This window comes from Macrotis lagotis, chromosome 3 (genome assembly GCF_037893015.1).
Source record: "Macrotis lagotis isolate mMagLag1 chromosome 3, bilby.v1.9.chrom.fasta, whole genome shotgun sequence".
NCBI lineage: Eukaryota > Metazoa > Chordata > Mammalia > Peramelemorphia > Peramelidae > Macrotis > Macrotis lagotis.
In genome coordinates, this window is record NC_133660.1 from 22,973,549 (window position 1) to 22,999,192 (window position 25,644).

The following is a 25,644-nucleotide window of genomic DNA, read 5'->3' on the forward strand; positions in this document are numbered from 1 at the left end:
TCTCACTGCACAAAACTATCCTATTTAATCTTATCTCCTTTAACAGATTAACCCCTGTCTTTCTGATTCTATCATTTATTTTCAAACTCTCCTTGACTCCTGGCACTTTCTATACTGCCTATCAATATGCCAATGTCTCACTCATCCTCAAAAAATCCTCACTTACAACTTTTGCTATTATCCTATATTCTTCTGCCCTCTGTGGCTAAACTTCTTGCAAAGGTCATTTACAATAAATACTTCCATTTTTCTTCATTCGCTCTTTTCTTACCCCTTTTGCAATTTGGTTTTCTGATCTGATCCTTTTAATAAAGCTGTTCTCTCCAAAGTTACAAATGTTATCTTTATAGCAATATCTAATCTTCATTATTACTGACCTTGTTACAACTTTTGACACTGTTGTTCATTCTCTTTTCCTTGACACTTTCTTCTCTCTAAGATTTTGGCATTCTCCCTTTGTCCTGGTTCTCATCCTATTTATCTTGCCACTCCTCAATCTCTTTTGCCATATGCTTATTCAGAACATACTTTTTAACTGTTGGTGTCTAGCCTGTGTTCTAACCTGGTTCCTCTTTTCTTTTCTCTCTATACCTAATTTACTTGGTGATCTCATCAACTTCCATGGATTTGATTGCCATCTTTATGCTGATGATTCTTTTTTTTTTTTAGGTTTTTGCAAGGCAAATGGGATTAAGTGGCTTGCCCAAGGCTACACAGCTAGGTAATTATTAAGTGTCTGAGACCGGATTTGAACCCAGGTACTCCTGACTCCAAGGCTTGTGCTTTATCCACTATGTCACCTAGCCGCCCCACATGCTGATGATTCTTAAATTTGCCTGTCCTGCCTTAACCTCTAGGCTAACCTCCAATGTCCCATATCTCCAAATTCCTTTCAGATATCTTGAATTGGATGTCCTATAGATACCTCAAACACAATATGTCTAAGACTGAACTCATTTTTTTTCCTTCAAATCCTCTCACTCTCTGAATTTCCTTATTACTATATAAAGTAAGAACATCTTTCCAGTCCTTCAGGTGCCCAACTGATGACTCACCCTTGACTCTCCTTGACTCCTCTCTTATCCACTGTATCCAATCTTTTGCCAAACTTATTGATTTCACATTTGCAACATTTCTTATATATAAAATTCATTTTTCTTTCCATACTGCTACTACCATGATGAAATTCCTTATAAAACTTAAATTTTAATTTTATTTCTAAAGACATAGTCAAACTGGTATAGATTCAATACTCTCCCAAACCTTATGAATCTAAACTCCTTGTCCTTGTAATTTCCCCCTTCATCTAGGTTTTGGAGAACTTGCCCACCTAAGTTGCCCTATAATTTCTGGTCATTTGGGTCTTGATTTTTTATTTTAATTTGTATCTCCATCCTGGCATTTCCCCCCTTGTATCCTCACCCTTTCCCAATTTGATCAAATTCCAGTTGATTCAACCAAAGCTCCTGCAGACTGCTCCCATTGTCAGTAGCCTAATTATATTACTGAGAATCAATCCCATTTTCTGAATCGAGAAAAGCTGAAGTGACTCTCATCCTACAGTCATTAAAATGTCTACTAATCAGGATTGTCTTAACTTTGCCAGAGGAGGTTCAAATGTTTTTCTGATAACCCAATAAGAAGGAAGACATGCTTAGATTTAAAAGACCCTGTCTGATCTCACTCAGGGTCTTTATCCATTAATCCAATTTATAGGTTACTGATATCCTAACTAATAAATTGATCATGCTCTGTATCTTGTGTCTCATTTCACCTTACAATTTTCAAATGTAAACCTTCATCACTTTATGCCTGGACTATTTCAATAACTTGCTGGTAAGGTTGTCAAAGGAAAACCTCTCCATACTCCAATCCATCCTCCATTGAGCCATCAAAGTTATTTTCCTAAAGCACAGATTTAATCATGTTGCTTCTCTGCTCAATAAATTCCAATGGTACCTTGTAGTCTCCAAGAGTAAACACAGAATCTTCTGGTTGGCATTCAAAACTCTTTGTAAGCCCACTCCCTTTTATGGTCTTTTCCCCATAATCCCTTTTATGTACCATTTGATCTGGTGACACTGGCTTCTTTGCTGTTCTTTGAATAAGACCCTCCCCTCTCAACTCTAGAATTTTCCCTTGTGCTTTTTGCTCTCTTTCCTCCTCTTCACTCCTTGGGTTCTTTCTCTGTCTTCCTAAAGGTAGTCCCAGAAAAAATTTTATTTTCTATAAGAAGCTTTAATGCCTCATAATTCTAGTACTTTCTTTCACTTAATTATTCCCTATTATCTTATATGTTGGTTGTTTGTATATATATATACATATATATATATATATATATATACATTTTATTTATATATTATATATATATACATTTTATTTATATAATATATATATATATATATATATATATATATATGTTTGCTATCTCTTTCTAATTAAATTGTGAGCTCTATCCATGGCACTTACTGTTTATTAACTGATTGATTTGAACTAGGTTTCTGGCTAAATAAGTAAAAAAAGGAAACATATTTAAAGAGATTGAAATGGTTCAAGTGATAAATTTGAAATGATCACATATATTGGGTAAATGAGTATTATGAAGACAAGAAAGACACAAGTAGAGACCTGGGAAACTGAGAGGATGGTGGTACTCTCAGCAATAACAGGGAAATTGGGAAACGAGGAAAGAACCCTTGGGGGGAAGAGACATTGAATTCAATTTTTAAGATGTTGATATTAAGATAATTATGATATAACTGGTTCAAAATATTCAATAGGCAGTTAGGTATTCAGGATTGGAGCTCAGAAGACAGATTTAAGACTTGTTCTAGAAAACTGGAAATCATCTACATAGAGATAATAAATGAACCCAATGGAGTTCATGAGATCAAGGAATAGTTTAGTGAGGAAAGAAAAGGAACTAGGATGAAAATGCATTTGTGATCATAAAAATGGTCATCATGCTCATCATTCTTAGAAATAGAAAAGAAAAAAATAGAAAATCAAACTTAAAAAATTTGAAAATGAATACTACAAGTAGAGTTTGAAATGGAGAGAATTCATAGCCTCTCAAACAGAACTTCAGATCTAAATTAGGAAAACTTAAAGAAACAAAAGACAACTATCAAATTAAACAAGCTACCAAGAGTTCTCTTTTTCATAAAGTTTGTTTGATTTTTTGTAATATAGAAGGACAACTAAAACAACAAACTCTAGCAATCTCCCAGTTGTGGTCCATTTAGGATTGGTGCTTTTCTGTCCTTTTGCACCAACATTTTCCTCTACTAGTGCTTTGTTAAATGAGAACTTGCCTAAAAACCATTTCTAAGTTTATTTGTATTTTTCTTGACAAATTGAACTTAATGTTTAGAGTCCATCCTCTCCCATACCTTTTCTCTTTTGAAATCAAGGCTCTAAATCTTTAAACCAATTAGAGATATTATAATAGCTTCAGGAGATGATGGACATACTCAGGCTTCTGCAAAATTGACCTAATTAACAGAAGTTACTGGAAGATTTTTACTTGATGAATGTAATTTCTAAATTGAACTAGTTATCAGCAGTGTATGAGGGATCTAAGTGAATTTGTTCTTATTGAATCATTACCACAATCCTGTGAGATAGGAAGTACAGTACTTATTCTTATTTCACTGATTAGTAAAGCTATTAGATGCTAAGTGATTTGCCAATTTCACCTAACTATTAAGAGGCAGAACCAAGGTTCATATAAAGAGGTTTTGATCTATCCAGTGCTTTCTTTTTGGCAAGGCAATGGGGTTAAATGATTTGCCCAAGATCATACAGCTAAGTTACTAATAAGTGTCTGAGGTCAGATTTAAACTCAGGTTCTCCTGAGGAGGGCCGATGCTCCACCTAGCTGCCCCTTATCCAGTGTTTTCTATGCACAGTACTCTGCTACTCCTGGAATCTAAAAGTGTCAGAATTGAAGGAATCTGTGAGATCCATACCTGAAGGAGAATCCTCTCTATAACATCTATTTGATGATCTCCAGTGATTGGGAACCCACTAAATCCTGAGGAAACCCTGTCCCACTCTTGGATACCTCTGCTTAAAGGAAAAGGGTTTTTTTCCCCCATGAGGTTTAAATCTGCCTCTTGACTACTTCTGCCCTTTGTTACTAATTCTGTCTTCTGAGATTAAGCAGAACAAACCTGGAATTTCTTCTCTTGGATCCTTACAATACTTGAAAATGGCTACCATTTTTGTCCTTAAATATAAAAGCAACCAGGATAAATATTTCCAGTTCTTTCAACTTTTCTTCTATTTGGGATGATTTTCAATCTCACCCAATTTCTTTGAGTCTTTCAGTCTACCACAATTTGGGAGGTGATAAAGGATCCTTATTTAATTCTAATAAGAAAAAATATATACATGCATACATACATATGTATAAAACAGAACTAATTATTTTTCCCCTAAAAATCCTACCTTCTGCCCTCCTTCCTTAACACGGCAATACCATGTTCGTAGTTATTCAGTCAGTCATCTTGGATTCTATCTCTAACCTCCCCATCCCCACCACCCAATAGCCAAGGCCCATAAATTTCACCTTTGAAACATCATTTGAATATTCTCCATTCTTTCCTATGACATCCATCCTGGTACAGACCCTTATCATTTTATTCCTGGATAATTGCAATATTCTGATGATAAGTCTGCCTGTTCAAGTCGTTCCCCATTCCAACCCATTCTTCATTCAGTCACTAAAGTGGTTTTCCTAAAATATAGATCTATTCATATAACACAATGCCCCCCACCTCTACCCCCCACTTCCCAATAATGGGAAATAACTCCTTACTGCCACTAGGATGCTATGTTTGGCATTAAAAGCCCATCATAATCTAGCCTCTTCCTACATTTCCAGTCTTCCTGCACCTTACTTTCTAGTATATACTCTTTGATTTAGTGACACTGGCCTTTTGCCTGTTCTATTAACAAGACACTCCATCTTTAGCTCCAAATATTCTCTCTGACTGCCCCCCCCCCCATACCTGGGATGCTCTACCTTCTCCATTCAGAATATTCTAGTTTCCATTAAGCCCTACCAAAAATCTTCATTTTTACATGAAACCTTCCCTAACCCATTTTAATTCTGGTACTTTCCTCCTGTTATTTCCTGTTATCCTGCATATAATTATATATATTTGTTTTCATGCTATCTCCATTAGATTGCAAGCCCCCTTGAGGGCAGGGACTGTCTTTTGCCTCTTTTTATAACTCCAGGACTTAGCTTAATAAATGTTTATTAACAGAATGTATTCAAGAGAGGTTTAGGATGGCATCCTGGCTCTGACCTTGAGCAAGTTATTCCATTCTTCAGGGCCTCAATTTCAGTCTATCCCATGTCTCCTTCAACCTCTAGCTCTTCACCCTGCTGAACCTTTTGCTTATTTCAATAGCTCCACTCTGTTTCAGTTTATAGACTTCCCCTTCTCCATGTTCAATTTCTCCATGATAGAAAGACATCCAGAATTAGAATGAGAAAATTTAAGGAAATTCCTTGTGCTCTGTAGGTATGCATGTAATACCAAAAGATCCAGAGGAGGGACTCTACTTTTTGCATGTAGTCCAGATGATGAAATCCACAGACCCCCTTCTCAGAAGAATGTTTTTAAATGAATAAAATAAATGGATAAAATATGAGAATTATAAAGAAAATAATTATATTGAAATAAATTAATCAAAAAGTTTTAAAAAGTATACTTTTGGGGCAGCTAGGTGGCACAGTGAATAGAACACCAGCCATGGAGTCAGAAGGACCTGAGTTCAAATCTGACCTCAGACACTTAATAATTACTTGGCTGTTTGACCTTAGGCAAGTCACTTAACCCCATTGCCTTGTAAAAAAAAGAGACATAAATTTTTAAAAAGCACACTTTCATGGACTCCAGATTAAAAGATTTTCAATTAGTGGAAGGCCTTCATCATATTAGGTGGAGTCTTTTATGATAGGTCACAGAGAAATGTTATATAGAATGAGAGGAGACAATGTGATCTATGTCAATGGAAACATCCTTTTAAAAAAGATTATGGTTTCATTCAGGAGTCCAGGTTTTGTTTTGTTTTTTGTTTTTGTTTTGTTTTTAGTTTTTGCAAGGCAGTAGGGTTAAGTGACTTGCTCAAGGTCACACAGCTAGGTAGTTATTAAGTGTCTGTGGTTGGATTTGAACTCAGGTCTTCCTGACTCCATGACAGGTGGGAAATGAGGAAGTAGAATCTGTGTATAGGTACATGATTCCATAATTGGCTTAAATTGAACTTAATCCATATTTAACACTTACAGAAACCAAGTCAGTCTTTGAGAAATCACCAAAGGGCAGTTAGGTGGACACAGTGGATAGAGCACTGACCTTGGATTCAGGAGGACAGGAATTCAAATTCATCCTCAGACATTTTCCACTTACTAGCTGTGTGATCTTGGGCAAATCACTTAACCCCGATTGTCCTGCATCCAGGGCCATCTCCAGTTGTCCTGATTCATATCTGGCCACTGGACCCAGATGGCTCTGGAGGAAAAAGTAAGGGTGATGACTTAGTACAGCACCCCCTCACTCAAATCCAATTCACGTGCTTGTCATGGCATCACCTCCCTGAAGTGATGTCTTCTTTGAAAATGAAGGGCAAACATTATCATTAAAAGGGTAATGACAAATTTTATCTTTGAAGTATCTTTTTTTTACTTCTTATGAAACCTATACCTCTAGAATGAAGAAAAAGAAATATTGAAATTGTTGTTCATGTAAAAGTTTGTGAATAGAAAGCCAAAGTAGACTAACATCAATAGGATATGAAGAGTACAACAGCACATTTCTATTTTGTGCAATGGAATTACATGCCAGAATGGAAGAATGCATGTCCCTGGAGCGTCATTGAGAGGTGCTATTTATTACGCCTTCCAGAGATGTGATAGATGTGGAGTTGTGAAATGAGAAATGCATCCCATGGTAACCAAGATACAACAAAATAAAATAGCTCTCCTCCTTTTTTTGGATTTAGAGCTATCATTTATATTTATCATTGTCTAGGTTTACTTTTTCCTATTGACTTGACTGCAAGACTTTAAGTCTTGGCCCATTACATTTATAGACAGAGGGATCACTTTTTAAAAGACAGTATCTCAATTTGCCAGATGGAATTTTGGAAGTTCTCCCAGTAATTCTCTCAGTGTCATAATCCACTTCACAATTTTATCATGAATGAGGACATTAGGAAATGATGTCATTTTCAATACCTCACATATTGTTCACTTTTGAATAAGTAACTCTTGGTTTATTTTTGCTTCTTAGAAGTACATTCCTAGGAACTACAATGGAAATTAAAGTCTTGTGACTGAAGGGGTGAATTCCATGAAGTTTTCTGTTTGTAGGTGATCCTAAATGTTATTTACCCAGAGGGACATCTGGAGTTGGGAGGGAGATGCTAAAAATGGAGGTCAGAGGCAACTATGAATGACCTGGATCTTTCTCCCTCTCTTCAGAGACTAGATAAGTAGCAGAACCTCCCATGGGAAAAGCAGAAAGAGACTCCCTCTTTATCCCTTTCTTTACCCTTCCTTTCCCTAGTCTGTGGGATCTAAATTGTCAGCAGGAGAAGCAAGATCTGCTCTCTCTTGCTCCACCAAGACAAAGGTTTAGAGTTGAACTAACAGCATGTGTGGATGGCAGGTCCTCCATTAGTGCCAATTGAGTGTTCTGGTGGGATGTGATGCCATGTGAGTTGTGACCATTTGGAGCCAAACAGTTCTCAGTGATTCAATCTAAGTCCATGGAAGACCAGAACTGAGAAAGATTTATATGAGCAGAAAAAAGTCAATTACCAGACTACTTATAAAAATGTAAGTTAGGGGAAGGGGGGGGGGAACATCAAGAGGCATGTTTATATACAGGAGGAATATGGAGTACAGTAGGGATCTATTCTTAGCTTTGTATTATTGGTTTTTTTAAATCAATGAATTGGATATCGGCACATATGTTAATTTAATTTATAAATGACACAATTGGAAAGTATAGGTAGACAACATGGTTAAGATGTTAATCTCCACATATTACTGTTTGTTCTTCAGGGCTCCCAGCTACTAAGAAATGCCACATAATTAAGAAATCATTTATTGTAAAGGAGATATTTAAGAGGATATCATGCTTCACTTTATGTTTTTCAGTCTATGGAGTATAGGTGATCTCTGCTTGGGATGAGGGACTGGATTTTTCTTTACTTAAAAAAATTCATTTTCTATTACAACTGAGGAATTTGTTTCCACATCAATCAGGGTCTTGTCATTACAAATGCCAAATTATTTCTTTAGTCTTTAAGGAAATGTAATCTATAAGGTTTTTCTATGTTTTACTCAAGTGGTGACAAAGATGAAGTATGAGTGTTTCCAGACAATTCATCTTTGTTGATCTTGTCATTTACATGGCTCTTAGTGATTGGTTTCTTTCTGAGTTCATTATTTCTTGTTTGTTGTGCCTATTTAGGCAAGCTCAATGATTTTGCTTCTGTTTATACTCAACATTTATTATACTTTGTTCTTCAGCATTCCAGTGAATATAAAGTAAGGACATACATGCACATCTTTCTGTTGAAAATTACAGAATTTGCAAGTATAAGGACTTCATAGATCATCCATCCAACCCATATCCCTCAAAAGAATTTCTATTATAATGTACTCAACCAATATTTATCCATTCTTTCCTTGAAGATCTTCCGTGAGGAGAAAACCTTCTGTGATAGACTGTGTTTGAGAAGATCTCATTTTCTCTTCCAATTTTCCCTTAAATCAAACCTTACTTTGCTTCACTGCAATTTCCCTTCATTACTGCCATTTTTCTCCCTCTGGAGCAATATATAACAAGTTTAATCTCTTTCCCTCATAGCAGTCTTTCTAATATTTGGAGATGAGAATCATATGCCTCATAAGTAGTCTCTTCCATGGGCTAAATATTTGCTATCCCATCAACTGGTTTTCCTGTGACATATATAAATAAATAAATTGAAAAAACCCCATAAATTTCCCTTTTTCTGAAGCAGAGAAGTGGGTTTTACCCTTTACTTTGAAATGAAATAATAGCCTTTGGATTAATTTGATTTTCCAATTGCCCAGATGAAGCTGGAGATGTAGAGGAATAATCAGAGAGAGTAGAAAGCACTTGAATCCCAATCACAAGAAGAGGTGATCACAACAGGAAGAGATACTTTTGCCTTGACAAAGGAAGTGAACAAATAGGTAACAGAAGCTCGAAGTAGGTTTATATCAAACTTGAAGAGGCTCATTGACAATTAGACAAAAATTCACATTGACCTCAGATAAACCTATCATATTTTGGGCAGTAGAAAGACTGAACAAAAGGAATATTAAAGACAATAAATATTTGGTATTTGGGGGGGGGTTGGCTTTGTTTTGTTGTTGAATGTGGAGATTCATCTCCTGCAACAGTGCATCTGTAGACCCACTCTCCTACAACCCTTCCAACATTTGTCATTTTTCTTTTTTGTCAATTTTGTCAATCTGATTACTGTAAGGTGCACACAGAGAAAACACACATGTTCATTTGTAAAAATGTATATGTAAAATTCTTCAGCCATTCAGTTGTATCTAACTCTTTGTAATTCCATGGACCACAAGGTATTAAACTCTTCTAGTTTCCATTATCTCTCAAAGTCTGTTCATGTTCATTGTTTCTATGATACTATCCATCTCATCTTCTGCTGTTCTCTTCCTTTTTGACTTCAACATCAGTATCTTTTCCAATGAGTCCCATCTTTTCATTATGTGGTCAAAGTATTTAATATTTAGCAACTGAATCTAATCTCTCAGTGAATAACCTGAGTTTTAACTGAGCTGATCTCTCTGCTGTCCAAAGGACTCTTTGGTTATGTAGTACTCAGTTTTCCTTATAGTCAGATTCTCATAGCCATACATTGCTACTGGGAAAAAAAAATTATGACTTTAATTATATAGACCTTTGTCAGCAAGGTGATGTCTCTGTTTTTTAGTATGTTGTCCAGATTTGTCATAACCTCTGTTCCAAGGAATAAATATATTTTATTTCATGTCTGCTGTCACTATCTGCAGTGATCTTTGAACTGAAGAATATAAAATCTTATCCTGCTTCCATTTTTTTTCTTTCTGTTTATCAGAAAGTAATGGCACCATTTCTCAAGATCTTAGTTTTTTTAATGTTAAACTTCAAGTCAGTTTTTCTATACCCCTCATTCACTCTCATCAAGAATCTTCTTAATTGTTCTTTCTCTTTTTTTGGAGTGGGAGTTGCAAGGCATAGGGTTAAGTGACTTGCCCAAGGTCACACCATTAGGTAATTCAGTGTCTGAGGTTGGATTTGAACTCAGGTCTTCCTGATTCCAGGACTGGTGCTCTATTCACTGCAGCATTTAGCTGCCCCCTCAGTTTCTCTTAATAGCATCCTTTATTTCTTTGTCATTTGGGAATGTTCCTTTTACATTTCTGATAATGGTAATATACTCTTCATTTGTCTTCTTTGAAATCACATTATTTAATAGTTTATCTATTTTATTGCTTTTGCTATAAGACATTCCAATTTTATATATATTAATTGGTTTTTATTGAAATTTGTTAATTCGTTATTTTATTTTAAGTTTTTATTTTGGGATTAAAAATATCATTTGGAGTTTTACAATTTTCCCCCCAATCTTACTTCCCTCCCCCACCCCATGGAAAGCACTTTGTCATTCTTTACTTTATTTCCATGTTGTATCTTGATTCAAATTGGATGTGATGAGAGAGAAATCATATCCTTAAAGAGAAGAGAAGTCTAAGAGGTAACAAGATCAGACAATGAGATATCTGTTTTTTCCTAAATTAAAGGGAATAGTCCTTGAACTTTGTTCAAACTCCACAGCTCCTTATCTGGATACAGATGGCACTCTCCTTTGCAGACAGCCCCAAATTATTGCCGATTGTTGCACTGATGGAATGAGTGAGTCCTTCAAGGTTGAACATCATTCCCATGTTGCTGTTAGGGTGTACAGTGTTTTGCTGGTTCTGCTCATCTCACTCAGCATCAGTCCATGCAAATCCTTCCAGGCTTCCCTGAAATCCCATTCCTTCTGGTTTCTAATAGAACAATAGTGTTCCATGACATACATATACCACAGTTTGCTAAGCCATTCCCCAATTGAAGGACATTTACTTGATTTCCAATTCTTTGCCACCACAAACAGGGCTGCTATAAATATTTTTGTACAAGTAATGTTTTTACCCTTTTTTATCATCTCTTCAGGGTATAGACCCAGTAGTGGTATTGCTGGGTCAAAGGGTATGGACATTTTTGTTGCCCTTTGGGCATAGTTCCAAATAGCTCTCCAGAAGGGTTGGATGAGTTCACAGCTCCACCAACAATGTAATAGTGTCCCAGATTTCCCACAACCCTTTCAACAATGATCATTATCATCTCTGGTCATATTGGCCAATCTGAGAGGTGTGAGGTGGTACCTCAGAGAAGCTTTAATTTACATTTCTCTAATAATTAATGATTTAGAGCATTTTTTCATATGGCTATGGATTGCTTTGATCTCCTCATCTGTAAGTTGCCTTTGCATATCCTTTGACCATTTGTCAATTGGAGAATGGCTTTTTGTTTTAAAAATATGACTCAGTTCTCTGTATATTTTAGAAATGAGTCCTTTGTCAGAATCACTAGTTGTAAAGATTGTTTCCCAATTTACTACATTTCTTTTCATCTTGGTTACTTTTATCTGTGTAAAAGCTTTCTAATTTAATGTAATCGAAATCATCTAATTGGTTTTTGGTGATGTCCTCCAACTCTTCCTTAGTCATAAACTGCTCCCCTTTCCATAGATCTGACAGGTAAACTAGTCCTTGATCTTCTAGTTTGCTTCTAGTATTGTTTTCTATATCTAAGTCCTGTAATCATTTGGATCCTATCTTGGTAAAGGGTGTTAGTTGTGGGTCTAATCTAAGTTTCTTCCATACTAACTTCCAATTATCCCAGCAGTTTTTTATCAAAGAGGGAGTTTTTATCCCAATGGCTGGAATCTTTGGGTTTATCAAACAGCAGATTACTATAATCATTGCCTACTTTTACACCTAATCTATTCCAGTGGTCCACCACTCTATTTCTTAGCCAATACCAAACCGTTTTGATGACTGATGCTTTGTAATATAATTTTAGATCAGGTAGGGCTAAGCCACCTTCTTTTGCACTTTTTTCATTAAGCTCCTGGCAATTCTTGACTTTTTATTTCTCCATATGAATTTACTCACAATTTTTTCTAACTCATTGAAGTAATTTTTTGGAATTTTGATTGGTAGGACACTAAACAGATAGTTTAGTTTTGGTAGAATTGTCATTTTTATTATATTAGCTCTACCTATCCATGAGCAGTTGATATTTGCCCAGTTATTTAAATCTGATTTAATTTGTGTGTTTGTTTTATAATTGTTTTCAAAAAGATTCTGAGTCTGTCTTGGCAAATAGAGTCCCAAGTATTTTATTTTGTTTGAGGTTACTTTGAATGGGTGTTGTGTCATGTATTTCAGGCTAAGAGCTATGAAGGGTTAACACAGAAATAGTTATGTGATTTAACCAGCAAGATGTACTTCAGAGCTTAGATAAGGGAGTAGCTGCATGTCTGAGCTAAGGAGGTATATTCCCAGGCTCAGATAGATAGCGCATTCTGAGATAATTACCTTCTGCACTTTGTTTATCAAATCACTGTTTGGTTCTCCAAACAGTCTTCTCTCTGTTTAGCAGAACACTGGTTCTCAAAACAATCACCTAAGACATACACAAGGTATGCATGTGAAAAAAATGCTTGCTAAAACGCTTATGTAATTGGTTACGTAAATGTAGAGTATTAAAGTATGTATCCTGTGATCAATAAACGAACCAGCTTATGCATCATATTGATGTCGGCCTGGGTTCCCTCCTCCAGACTCGACATATGGTGACCCCGACATGAGGGAAGTGAGTCGAATGGGGAAAAGACATTCCAGTTTGAGTTGGTAGGGAAGTGCTGAACACCCCCTCACTCAGTGCTAGAAGAAAAGCGGACATGGCCATGGCTGACCTGTGAATCAGGGAATTTGGGATGGGAATGGCTGTATCAGCCACGGAGTGCACTGCGCTCAATACCTTAGAGGACTTATCGAAAAAATATAACCTGCCTGTTAAGAGATCAGAAATTTCTTGGGTGATACACTGGGGAAGAGATAAGGGCATAATTACTAAGACTGAAGAACTCTTCTCCTTGGAAAAAGGGGATAAGCTGGGAAAAAGCTTATGGGAAGCAGTCCAAACTAAGAACAAGGAAGCCCAGAGACTGGCAGAAACGTATGGCACACTGTGCAAAATTGTCTATGATGACTTTGAAAGTTTGTGGGCTTGCCCCGCTGTGACTGATGCTGAAAGAACTGCTATTGGAGGAAGTTTGGATGTGCCTCCTCTAGCAGAAAAAGTGTTAATTAATCCCCACCACTACCTGGCCTGGAAGAGAGCGGGCGGGCAGCCCCAGAGCCTTCCCGCTGCTGCCTTTGTCTCTCGCAGGCTTTTCAGATCAGGGGCCCCGGGCCGCCAGCACTCCACCTGCACTCTGTGGCCTGGGTGGGGACTGACCGAGGGGAGGAAAGCCAATCCTGTTCCCCCCTCCACTCCGTTAGTCCGGCCACTGCCGTGCCTCCACTCCCTCCCCATGCTGCATCCTGCTCATCTCAGCCAAGGCTTTGGCGAAAACCTTTAACCTGCCCCTGACACAGATGAGAATGATTATTGCCTCTTGCCCTGACTGCAGAACAATGACTCTCCTGCTTAATGAGGACTTGACTCAGCAGCCGCAGTGAATCATCCCTAGGCTGGCAGAGGAGGGAGGAGGACTTAACCCCCTCCCACCCTGCTTCATGTCCACGTCTCATTCACCTCAGTCTGCCTAGCACAACTGCCGCTGACAGGGCTCGTCAGGATGCTAAGAAATACTTAGCCTTGTTTTTAAAAGAAAAGGGGGAGATTGGGGGATCACCACATAACATAGTGAGCAAAGTGATTTATGTTTTGAACTGGCTTAACCCTAAGCACTCTATCTCAGATAATAAGCCTCTTTACTTTCACTTTTCTAAGAACGTGGCACACTTTGCTGGTGTTGACATTTCTGTCTCTGTTTTTGATCCTAAGACTGCCCAATGGGACAATTCCTATTGGTTACTAACCTGTGGACGAGGGTATGTGTGTGTTGTTTCAGGTTCATCGAAACCACAGTGGGTTCCTGCAAAGTGGGTAAAACCTCACCTGAAAAATGATACTTCTTCTGCTGGTGCTTGCATCCTGCCCTGCTACGGCTCTTGTGACTCATCTGATTCCTAAATATCTACAGCATCAAATGTGTATCTCCCTGAAATCAGCTAGTGATCCCTGCAAGACATGCTTCATAGGGATCCCCCTGGACCCAGAGGACATCAAACAGAGACTGAAAGGTCACTATGGACAGTTAAAGGAAATATGTAGGAGTTTTCAGCAGTATAGTTCTTGTGCATGTATGTGTGATAAACAGCAAAATTATACCTGGCCATCCCTGAAAAATAGTTGTAGATTAAGAACTATATTAAAGGCTTTAAATAAACCAACTACACAGGAGCCACAGGAAATAAATTTCTTGTGGAGTGTTCCCCCTGGAATAAAAGAGAATATCACTCATCTCCCACATTGTAGTCTTGTGAGCTCCCCACAACTTTATAATGCTACAGGAGTTTTTATATTTGGAGGTTTAGAGTATTTTAAAGAAAACGCACCTTGAGATTCCCCTAAGTGGGAATGATTCACTAATGTATCAGGGCATTTTCATCATTGGAATTTATCAAAAACAGAACGGGGGCCCCTTGAAGTACAAATTGAGGTAGCAAAGTCATTACCCTCTGGAGTATTCTTGATATGTGAAGACAAGGCATACAGTTCCATCCCATGGTGTCCTATAGGAGGACCTTGTTACCTAGGCCAATTAGCACTAGTGTCCACACCATACCTTAATTTCTCCAGAAGCCCTAAGAAAACAAGGAGCATTCCCCTGGCTTCCAACTGTAATAAAAATGTTAAATTTCTATCAATATCAGAAACAGTAGCCACATCCTTTTTCACACCAGGGGTAATGGCATCTATTAATTATAATACCATGAAAAAAACTTGCATGTTGGGCAAAAGCTCAGGCTGACATTACATCCATGGCTTTAATGGATATAATTATGGAAGTACAGAGCATTCGCAAGGCTACACTACAAAATAGAGCTGCAATAGATTTCTTGCGTTTATTACATAATCATGGTTGTGAGGAATTTGAAGGCATGTGTTGCTTTAATATTTCAGATAATAGTGCTTCAGTCTATGCTAAAATTAAAAGGTTACAAGAAAATCTTGATAAAATAACTGTACATGAAGATTTCTTTAAGGATTGGTTAAAATCTTTAGGATTACCTACTTGGCCTTTGGCAATTGTTAAACCTATAATTGTAATTTGCTTTATACTTGTTATATTCTTGTTGTTTGGACCATGCATCCTTTTGTGTTGTCAGAGATCTCTAGCAAACATGCTCTCCCAGGCCTTTAAACAAAAAGGGGGAGATGTTATGTCATATGTATTCCAGTCTAAGAGCTATGAAGGGTTAACACAGAAATAGTTATGTGCTTTAACCAGCAAGATGTACTTCAGAGCTTAGATAAGGGAGTAGCTGCATGTCTGAGCTAAGGAGGTATATTCCTAGGCTCAGATAGATAGCGCATTCTGAGATAATTACCTTCTTCACTTTGTTTATCAAATCACTGTTTGGTTCTCCAAACAGTCTTCTCTCTGTTTAGCAGAACACTGGTTCTCAAAACAATCACCTAAGACATACACAAGGTATGCATGTGAAAAAAATGCTTGCTAAAACACTGATGTAATTGGTTACGTAAAAGTAGAGTATAAAAGTATGCATCCTGTGATCAATAAACGAACCAGCTTATGCATCATATTGATGTCGGCCTGGGTTCCCTCCTCCGGACTCGACAAATGGGATTTCTCTTTATAGCTCTTCCTGCTATATCTTGCTATATATATATATATATATATATATATATATATATATATATATATATATATAAAACTTGAGGATTTATGAGGGTTTATTTTATATCCTGCAACTTTGCTAAAATTGCTATTTGTTTCCTGTAATTTTTTTGGATGATTTCTTGGCATTCTCTAGGTAGACCATAATGTCATCTGCAAAGAGTGAGAGTTTTGTCTCTTCCTTCCCAATTCTAATTCCTTCAATTTCTTTTTCTTCTCTAATTGCTGATGCTAACATTTCTAATACAATATTGAATAGTAGTGGTGATAATGGGCACCCTTGTTTCACCCCTGATCTTATTGGGAATGCCTCTAGCCTTTCCCCATTGAATATAATCCTTGTTGATGGTTTCAGATAGATACTGCTAATTATTTTAAGGAACATTTATTCCTACACTCTCTAGTGCTTTTAATAGGAATGGATGCTGTATTTTGTCAAAAGCTTTTTCAGCATCTATTGATATGATTGTATGATTTCTGATAGGTTTGTTGTTGATATAATTGTGTATATTAACAGTTTTCCTAATATTGAACCAACCCTGCATTCCTGGAATAAATCATATTTGATCATAGTGTATTATCCTAGTGATAACTTGTTGTAATCATTTTGCTAAGATTTTTATTTAGGATTTTTGCATCTATATTCATCAGGGAAATAGGTCTATAATTTTCTATCTCTGTTTTAACTCTTCCTGGTTTAGGTAACAGCACCATATTTGTTTCATAGAAAGGGTTAGACAGAGTTCCATCTTTTCCTATTTTTCCAAAGAGTTTATGTAGAATTGGAACCAATTGTTCCTTCAGTGTTTGGTAGAATGCACTTGTGAATCCATCAGACCCTGGAGATTTTTTTTAGGGAGTTCTAATGGCTTGTTGAATTTCTTTTTCTGAGATAGGGTTGTTATGTATTTAATCTCTTCTTCATTTAACCTAGGCAACTTATATTTTTGTAAATATTCATCCATTTCATTTAGATTATCAAATTTATTAGCATAGAGTTGGGCAAAATAATTTTGAATTATTACTTTAATTTCCTCCTCATTGGTGGTGAGTTCACCTTTTTCATTTATGATACTAGCAATTTGGTTTTCTTCTATCTTTTTTTAATCAAATTGACCAGAGGTTTATCAATTTTACTGGTTTTTTCATAATACCAACTTTTGGTTTTATTTATTAATTCAATAGATTTTTGGTTTTGCTTTTATTAATTTTTCCTTTAATTTTTAGAATTTCTAATTTGGTATTGAATTGGGGATTTTTGATTTGTTCTTTCTCTAATTGTTTTAGTTGCATGTTTAGTCCATTGATTTCCTCTTTCTCCAATTTATTTATGTAAGCATTTAGAGCTATAATATATCCCCTGAGAGTCGCTTTGAATGAATCCCATAGGTTTTGGTATGTTGTTTCATTATTATCATTATGTGGGATAAAATGGTTAATTCTTTCTAGAATTTGTTTTTTTGTTTCACTCATTTTTTAAAATGAGGTTATTCAGTTTCCAATTTGTTCTGGGTTTGTATCTTCTTGGCCTAGTATTGCATATGACTTTTATTGCATTGTGATCTGAGAAAGATGTATTCATTATTTCTGCCTTTCTGCAGTTGATTATTAGGTTTTTATGTCCTAGTACATGGTCAATTTTTGTATAAGTTCCATGTACTGCAGAGAAAAAGGTATATTCCATTCTATCCCCATTCAGTTTCCTCCATAAGTCTACCATATCTAATATTTCTAACAATCTATTTACCTCCTTAACTTTTTCCTTGTTAAGTTTATGATTCAATTTATCTAGATCTGATAGCAGGAGGTTAGGGTCTCCCACTAGTAGAGTTTTGCTGTCTATGTCTTCCTGTAGTTCTTTCAGCTTGTCCTCTAAGAATTTGGGTGCTGTCCCACTGGGTGCTTATATATTTAATATTGAAATGACTTTATTGTCTATGGTACCTTTTAGGAGGATGAAGTTTCCTTCCTTATCTCTTTTAATGCTATCTATTTTTGCTGCTGCTTTGTCTGATATTAGGATTGCTACCACTGCTTTTTTTACTTCAGCTGGAGCAAAATATATTTTCCTCCAACCTTTTACCTTTACTCTATATGTATCTCTCTGCTTCAAATGAGTTTCTTGTAAGCAGCATATTGTGGGATTCTGGTTTTTAATCCACTCTGCTATTTTCTTAAATTTTAAGGGAGAGTTCATCCTATTCACATTCAAGGTTATGATGACTAATTCTTTATTGCCCTCCATACTATCTTCCCTCAGTTTATATTTTTCCCCCTTTCTCCCCCCTTTCTCCATATTCCCCAGTATTTTGTTTCTGAATACCACACCCTTCAGTGTGTTTGCCCTCCTATATCACACCCTCCCCTTTCTTTCCCCTTTACCTTTTTCCTTTTCCCCTTCCCTTCCTTTTGTTTTATCTCCCTTCCCCCCCACTCCCCTTCCCTTTTTCTGTCCCCCCTCCCCTTTTTCCTCTTTCATACTTTAAAGGTTAGATACTTTATAAGTTAACTGAGTATGTGTAGGTTGACTTTAAGCCAAGTCTGATGAGAAGAAGATTCAGGTGTTTCTCATCTGCTCCCTTCTTCCCCTCTGTTACCATAGGTTTTTTGTCCCTCTTAGTGTAATGAGATTTACCCCATTCACTTCCCTCCCTCCTCCAGTCTCTTTCCTGTCCCCCTTTTTAAGGAGGTAGTGTGTTTTAGATAATTCTATCTAAGTCATAGAAAATTCTGAGTGTCTGTCCCATCTAGTTCTGTTTATTCTATCGAATAGAGTCAAAATTCCTGAGAGTTATTAGGGTCTTTCTCCGAAGTGGGGTTAAAGCCAGTTATATCTCTTTAGATAGCAGTCTCATGGATAGGTCCTGAATGTCCATCATTTCTGGCTAGGTATATTATTTCTGTTAGAGTTACAATTCTCAAGATTTACGAGAGTCTTTTTTCTCCCATGCTGGGATATAGCCAGTTTCAACTTACTGGATTGCATTTTTTTTCCTTTTACTACCACTATTTTTTTTACCTTTTCATGTGTCTCTTGAACCTCCCATTTATGTCCAAATTTTCTGTTTAGCTCTGGTCTTTTCATCAGAAATTTTTGGAATTATTCCATTTTGTTAAATGTCCATCTTTTTCCCTGGAAGAGAAGGCTCAGCTTTGTGGGAAAGTAGATTCTTGGCTGCATTCCAAGCTCCCTTGCTCTTTGAAATATCTCATTCCAGGAGCTTTGATCCCTTAATTTTGATGCAGCCAGGTCCTGTGTGATTCTTACTGTGGCTCCTTGATATTTAAATTGTTCCTTTCTGGCTGCTTGCAGGATTTTCTCTTTTATATGATAGTTCTGGAGTTTGGCCACAACATTCCTTGGTGTTTTCATTTTAGGATCTTTTTCTGGTGGGGATCGATGTACACTTTCAATAACTACTTTGCCCTCCAATTCCATGATATCAGGGCAGTTTTCTATCACTAGATCCTATCACATTAAGTCCAGACTTTTTTCTCTTCAATGTTTTCAGGGAGTCCTATAATTTTCAGGTTGCCCCTCCTCGATCTATTCTTGAGGTCAGTGGTTTTGTTGATGAGGTATTTTACATTTGCTTCTATTTTTTCTATTTTTTGATTCTTTTTAACTGACTCTTGATGTCTCATGGAGTCATTAGTTTCTGTAGACTTCATTCTTTTTTTTGGGGGAGAAGTTTTCTTCATTAACCTTTTGCAACTCCTTTTCCAATTGGTCAATTCTACTTTTGAAAGATCTTTCCATTTGACCAATTGAGGTTTTGAGAGAATTAATTTGTTTTTGCATTTGCCCATTTGAAGATCTGAGAGAAATATTCTCATTTTGTGTTTGTCCAATTGAGGATCTGAGAGATTTTTTCCCATTTTGTATTTGTCCAGTTGTACTTTCTAAGGTTTTGTTTTCTTGTTGCAAGGTATTAATTGTCTCTCCCAAATTTTTAAACTCCTTCCTTATTTCTTCACAGAAGTCTTTCTGTGCTGAAGTCCATATTGTATTCTCCTCAGAGGTTCCAGGTCTCTCTGAGTTAGGGTCTTTCCCTTCCAAGAATTTTTCTATGGATCCACCTTTCTGCTGATCCTTCCTCATTTTGCTAAGACCTGAGTTGGGGATGGGCTGGTTCACAGGGACTTCAGATTGCTAAAGGCTTTACTCACTGAGTGCAGTTCCTCTGGCTGGCCAGTAGGAGGTGTTGGTTGCTTTCTCTGGAGTGTCTGTGACCTTGATTGAGGTCTTCTCCCTTTGCTTGAAGGGAGGAATTGGAGCTATTGAATTCTTTTGCCTTCAGTCAATGGTGGGCTTTACCCTGGCCTGAGGTCATTCTTCAGCTGGTCTGGTTCTTCTGCTCACACACCTGGGCCTGAGGCAGAAGTAGTTTGCATTTGTTTGTTAGGGAAGAAGTTTGAGTTGTAATGGGACTCAGACCAGAGGAGCCCAGGGATGCCATCTTGGCTGGAAGTCAAAAATATCATCTGGATGTCTAATTCATTGACTATTTTTCTTCTACATTCATTAAAATGTTTAAATATGTAAATTTTTTACTTAAGGATTTCTTTGCCCATGTCCTTCAACTTTTGGTATAATGTTTCATTGTGGTCATACAAAGCTTTTCTGCATAAAATTATTCTTGATAATAAGTCTGTATTTTTTGCCTTTTCAATTTCCATGTTCTGTTCTCTTTGGTTTTTCATGGTTATATTTGCTTAATCTTGCATTGTTCTGATTGTGATCTTCTAGTACTTTTTTTTGAAAAAGCTTGCTATATTTTTTATTTGGCCTAGAAGCTCTTGATTTTGGCTGTGACATTCCTCACAATTTCTTTCATAAGTTAGTTGGTGCATTCTTCCTATATTTTCTTTGCCCCATTATTTCAGTATTTCTGGATGTTTTTCTCTCATTATTTCCATTTTTTTTTATTATTTTATGTAGTGTGATGATTTTCACTCTACTTGACCTCCTTTCTACTTCAACTGATCTGGATATAATGACTTACTCTTTTTAATCTTTTGATTTTGTTTTAATATTCCTTGTTGTCTCATGGAGTTTGTTTTTACCAGCCATACTAATTTTCATGGAGCCTTCTAACTGGGGTAATATTTTATAACCACTATGGTAAGTTATTCTTTTTTCTAAATTAGAGCTATGACACCTGTGTCTTGGGAAATATTGTTGTTGTCCTTGTTTGAAGAAGATCATGACATCAAGTAAATGAAATCAGGGCTCACTGAGGACTTTCTCAGCATCGAGTCTCAGATTTCTTCTTACTTGGGGCGGCCAGAGTAACAATATTGAGGCGCCTATTTTTACTATCTGGGGTCTGGGTTTTAGGACTCCCCTCCTTTAAGTATCAATACTGGAGTAATAGAGTTATGGTTCCTGTACCCAGGGACTGAGTCATGTAGTAGCTGGGAGAGTTGAACTGCACAGTTTCTTCCTAAGTCTCCATCCTGGTTCGTCTCTTCTGCTTGCCTCTAACTTTAAGACTTTGCAGTATGGTGGAAAGTTCCAAAAACTGAACTCCTCTGGTATCAGACAATAAATATTCTAACTGAATGTCCTACATTTTTGAATTAGCTGCCAAGAAATATGGAGTCAATTCAATGCCCAATTGTTTCAATTAGCCATCTTTAGTGTCTCAAAATATTTCTCTAAGTCTTCTGCTCCCTGTAAGAGCTCTGGTTTTCTTTTATTCCCCATTGTCCTTTTAAAAAAATTCACTATGTCCCACCATCTAAGGTTCCTCAAATACTTTTGGCAATAGCCATGGTGCAATGTCAGGAGAACAACAATAATATAAAAGAGCTTTGTCCCCTGTTAACAGGAATCCAGGCAATAGCCAGCAAGCATAGAAGATATTTGTTTGTTTTATTTTACCCCTACTGAAATTACTTTATAACTATAGCTGATATTTATGTAATCATTACAAAGCATTTTGCGATATTATCTCAATTGATCCCCAAGCATGTGATATAGGTAAAATTATCCCTATTTTACAGATGAAAAAAGTGAGCTTAAGAGAATTTGGGTTCCTTGTCCAGGTCTCATAGCTGGTAAGAGTCAGATATAGCAATTTAAATTCATCTTTCTGACTCCAAGTGCAAAACTATTCTGTTTAAAATGCCAACCTTGGCATCAAAATACTTTTGGAGTTTTTGAGTTCCTGATGGTGTAGGCTGGCTACTTGAAATCTTTCCCTAAGAACTTCTATAAGTACCCCTGCATAATTGACTTGTCTAAGCACCTGTCATGATAATATTTAGAACTGGAAGATACCTGGAGATTATATAGTCCCAAAACTTCATTTTGCATATGAGGGGGAAAAAAAACACCTAAGAGAAGAAAAATCACTTAGTGAAGGTTACCCAGGTGGTAAATAGTAATGTCAAGATTTGAAACCAGGTTCTCTGACTTGAATGTTTTGGTGCTCTTGCTACTATAGCACATTTCAACTTTGCTCTGCAAGTTTCCTCATTATAGTTTGACTCTATTTCCCTGTTCAAAATTAGGTTCAAAGAGAAGTCTTTTCTTCCATTTCCTTTGTCCTAATTTTCCCAGAAGCTGTCTAAATACCAGAGAAAGTCTTCCATGATATCATTTCAACAATGATATTGAACTTTGTATCAAAAATACTTTAAAAATTCTTCTGAAAAAAAATTCTTCTGGAGTAATAATATACCTTTTCATACAGTTATTTCTGTATATTATGGTCCTTCCCCAGCCTATAAACTTTATTAAAGTAAGAATAATGTCTTGCCTATGGAGGTTTTTAGTGGCAGAGTAGATAGAACTCTTCATCTGGAGTCAGGAAACCTTGAATTCAAATACTGCCTTTGAAACTTGGTATTTGTATGATCCTGGACCAAAGAACCAAAATACTCAATTTCCTCATCTGTAAAAATAGGGATGATATTAATAGTACCAACTTCCAGGGTTGTTGTGAATATAAAATGAGATGTAAATACAGATTATGAAGTTGACCTCAATGCATATTGCCAGAGTTAACTCAGTATTTGTGAGGCTCTGAAAGAAAACATGGGACAGAAGAGATATTAAGCTGTATACTAGCCTGAAGATTAATGAGTCATTAAATCAGCTTGTAGTATGCCTGTTAGATTTGGAGAGTCTACCAGTGACATGCCTCACTTCTATTTTAGTTGTCTTAGGAAGATTCCAAAGATCATCTAACAAGATAAGGTATTGGACACTGAAGTCCTTTCTAGAGCTGAACTATCAAGCATTTCAACTCTAGGATGCTAAAAGACTTTTGGAGAACTCACACAAGGCTTTCATTGTAGTCAGAAGAAGTGATACAAGGATATTCTCAAGGTCTGTCTGAAGAACTTTGGTATACACTGTGAGACATGGGAGTCATTGGTACAGGATCATCCAACAGGGCATGCCCCCACATCAAAGAAAGTGTTGTGATCTATGAGAAAAGCAGCATTGCAATAGCCCTAAGGAAGGATGAGATGTGGTTCCTATTGGTCTCATGTTAGAAATAAGATATAATGTGTGGAACACACACTATACCTTGATTCCAACATTATGTTATTGGTTCTCTTTGAGAACAAAGGAAAAACAACAAAATTATTATCTAATTATCAGTCTCCTCCCTTCTTAATAGACACAGGAATTTTATTATAAATATTTGTTGAATTATTAAATTCATAATGTGTTCTCATTTGTCTTTCTCCCGTCTGCTATTTTATAAAATTCTGAGTATCATTTTATGCATCCATCCACTCATCAGCCTGACCCATGGCAATCAATTTCTACTTCCCAGAGATTTTAACCAAGTCTTCTTGCAGCATCCTGTTAAAAGAAATGATTTTTTATTCATGTGGTGGAATGAGAATAAGGAGTTGTGATTGAGTAGAGAGCAAGATTAGAGTGTGAAGAATGAGCACAAATAATGTCAGTTCTAGGCACACAAGTTGGGTACAAAGGGAAGCTAGGCTGCTGGATCAAGGGTTTTTGTCTTTCTGTATGTGTTCATGTTTGTGATGAGGATTAAACTATATGTGATAGCTGCAGGACTCCTTGAAGTAATACTTAGAACTAATCATTCATCATCTGTAAATCAAATGCTTATCTCCAGTTGTGCTCACCACCCAGAGACAGTATACAAGGGTAGCAATCAAGATCTCTCTGACTCTCAGTGAGTTGACTACCTCCTGTTCTTATAGTTCTATGTCTTTTGTGGGAGCCAGGATATTTTCACCAATTTATAGTTATACATAAAATTGTTTAATCAGATCACAGCTCACAATGTATACACTCACTAAAGAAACACTAAGTCATCCCATTATGTTGCATTTCAATTGAGGTCATTTTCCTATAATTATTTTTAATATTAGAAAGGAATTAAAATAAAAAATCCTCCTTCTATGAGACAGCCAAATCCACTCAATAGAAAAACTCCAAATATATGTTTGCTTCCTTTTCCCACCAATCCTAGAGGATGTTACCCAAAAGTCCTCACAATACTGTACCATTTATGACAGAAACTTCTATAGGACCATTAGCCCAGACTAGCTATTGTTTTTGTTTCTGAAGGGTAGTACAGCTCAAGAAAGCAAAGCAGTAGTAGGCAAATTGTAATGGGCTCTAATCTTGGGTTAGGTGACCCTATATTTACTACATGAGTATAGGATTGTCCAGGGTATCATGATATCAGGGGATTGTATTTATGTCAATGTGAGATGAAAAGACAGAATACATAGTATCTAGATGCTAGGGTTGGATTCAGAAAGATATGGTTTTATATTTGGCCTCTGGTACTTACTGAGGACATTGGATAAGTCATTTAACCTCCATAGATTTTTGGATCAATCCTGAGGACTTGATTACATAGGCATAGACTTGGATGGCAAGATTTCCCTAGCTTAGCTAAAATTATAGACTTTTGGGGTATGTGTATGTGATAAGGAGAGGAAAGAAAACTCAAAATTGAGTTAACTGTATAAATAATGAGTTGATACTGTAATAACTTTAAGGTTATAAAGAATTTTTTTCACAGGATTCTTCATGGGATCCTCATATCAAATATATGTAGGTGTTAATATTCCAATTTTATGAATGAGGAAAGTGAGGTCCACACAAAGGCCATTGTCTAACATCACATAGCTAATAAGTGACCCCAAATTTGAACTGAGTTCTGATATGTGTGTATGTATATATATCTGTATTTGTATATATCTATATCAGGGAGTAGGTTCTTGAGGATATTGATAAAGGTTCTCCAGATTAGTGGTTTTACTCACGTGACTCATGGGTGCTCAGAAGCACTCAACAATTTCTAATGCAGCCAAAGTAGATTAAATTGTTAACTGGGAAATATTTAACAAAATAAATAAAATTACAATAGGATAAAGATTAGGTTAATATGTGTTTTTCTAAGTCAGCATGTAGCTGAAAAGAATCCTTTTCAACAGTTTATTGGCACCCATTACTATTTGAGTTTGCTCTAAATTTTGGCATACAAAGTTTGAAGAACTGGGGATATTTACTTTAGAAATGGT